Here is a 2,006-nt window from a genome sequence, read left to right as displayed (position 1 = left end):
ATTTAAAATAATAATAGTGACCATTTATCAAGACGTTATGTATCAGACACAGGAAAGTGTTTTTTATGCATTTACCTCTTTTAACCCTCAGAAGTCGTTATTATTATCCCCATTTGCCCATTTTACAGATGAGGAAGCTGAGATGTAGGAGGTTAGATAAGGTTGCCTGGGGTCGGGTGGTGGAGGTGGCAGCAGCAGGCACAAAATTGTCACTTTGGCAGCACATATACCAAACTTGGAATAATGCAGAGAAGCTTAGCATGGTCCTATGCAAGGATGACACACAGATTCGTGAAGTATTCCATATATTTTTAAAATGTTCTTTAAAAAAATTCTTGGCCATGCGTGGTGGCTTACGCCTGTAATCCCAGCACTTTGGGAGGCCAAGGCAGGTGGATCATGAGCTCAGGAGTTTGAGACCAGCCTGGCCAACATGGTGAAACCCCATATCTACTAAAAATACAAAAGTTAGCCAGGTGTGGGCATGCCTGTAATCCCAGCTACTCCAGAGGCTGAGGCAGGAGAAGTGTTTGAATCTGGGAGGCCGAGATTGCAATAAGCCAAGATTGCAGCACTGCACTCCAGCCTAGGTGACAGAGCAAGACTCCCATCTTGAAAAAAAAAAAAAAAAAAAAATTATTGTCTCTGAGCCACGTGCCTGAGTCCTGTGCTTGGCAGCTTCTGCTGAGAGCAGAAGCCAGCGATCAGGCCATTTTCTCCCCCACGACCTCGAGGAATGCTCTCCAGACAGGCGTTTGCCTTTCCTGTGGCTGCAGAGATCACCGGCCACCTTTGGCAGGTTCTCTCTCTTCCTTTCCCTCCCTTTGTTTAAGGATTTCAGGCGCACGGACTTGGGGGACTGATGTCCCCCATTTGATGGCTTGCTGTCACCACCCATCTGGACTTGAATCCTCTTTTGAGATTATCGTGGTTGTGTCTTTCGCCTTTCTCTAGGTCTAATCCTAGTCCCCTCCCCCACAGGCATCCACTCCAGGGTAAACATCACAGGTTTCTTCCAATTTCCTTTGTGTGTTGATCATTTGTGTATGTCATGTTTGGAAAGTGTATGTTTGGAAAGTGTTAGGGGTTTATTTTTCAGAGGGGATGTTATTTTTAATTTTTTTAAGGTCATAAATAACACTGTTTCTTTTCTTTTCTTTCTTTCTTTTTTTTTTTTTTTTACTTTTAAATAAACTTTATATTTTAGAATAGAATTGGAATTCCAGAGATGTTGTAAAGATACTGCAGGGAGTTCCTAGATGCCTCTTCTCACTTCTGCCTATTAACATATAGTAGGGTACATGTGTCACAATTGATGAACCAATATTGACATATTATTAGTAACTTGTCTATACTTTTTCAGATTTCCTTAGTTTTCTTGTTGTTGCTGTCATTGTTTTCTGAGACAGGGTCTCACTTTGTCACTCAGGCTGGAGTTCAGTGGCACAGTCATGGCTCACTGCAGCCTCCACCTCCCCGGACTCAGGTGATCCCCCCACCTCAGCCTCCCGAATAGACGGGACTGCAGGTTTGAGCCACCACGAATGGTTATTTATTTTATTTTATTTTTTGGTAGAGATGGGGTTTTGCCATGTTGGCCAGGCTAGCCTAGAACTTCTGGGCTCAGGAGATCCCCTTCCTGCCTTGGCCTCCCACAGTACTGGGATTACAGGTGTTGAGCCAGGACGCCTGGTCTTATTTCCTTCGTTTTAACCTGACGTCCTTGTTCTGTTCTAGGATCTCATCTAGGAGACATTACATCGACTCCTGAGGCTCCTCTGCTGGGACAGTTCCTCAGGCTTTCCTTATTTTTTGATGATCTTGACAGTTTTGAGGAGTACTGGTCAGGTGTTTTGTAGAATGTTTCTCAGCTGGGATTTGTCTGGTGATTCTTTCATGGTTAGACTGGGATTATGGGTTTGTGAAAGGGAGACCACAGAGGGGCAGTGCTATTTTCATTACATCATATTGAGGCTCCCCTTGGCTGGCGGTTACATCACTCCTGT

The 2,006-nt window shown here is 44.3% G+C and overlaps 1 non-coding gene across 1 annotated transcript; it reads left to right on the top strand.

Moving 5' to 3' along the window:
- The first annotated feature begins 208 nt into the window (after positions 1-208).
- On the top strand, positions 209-311 carry LOC112424217 (U6 spliceosomal RNA). Its single transcript, XR_003014937.2, has one exon. It is a non-coding gene; the product is annotated as a U6 spliceosomal RNA (small nuclear RNA).
- The last annotated feature ends 1,695 nt before the right edge of the window (positions 312-2,006 follow it).

This window comes from Macaca nemestrina, chromosome 7 (genome assembly GCF_043159975.1).
Source record: "Macaca nemestrina isolate mMacNem1 chromosome 7, mMacNem.hap1, whole genome shotgun sequence".
NCBI classification, from domain to species: domain Eukaryota; kingdom Metazoa; phylum Chordata; class Mammalia; order Primates; family Cercopithecidae; genus Macaca; species Macaca nemestrina.
This window is presented reverse-complemented; position numbering and strand designations above follow the sequence as displayed.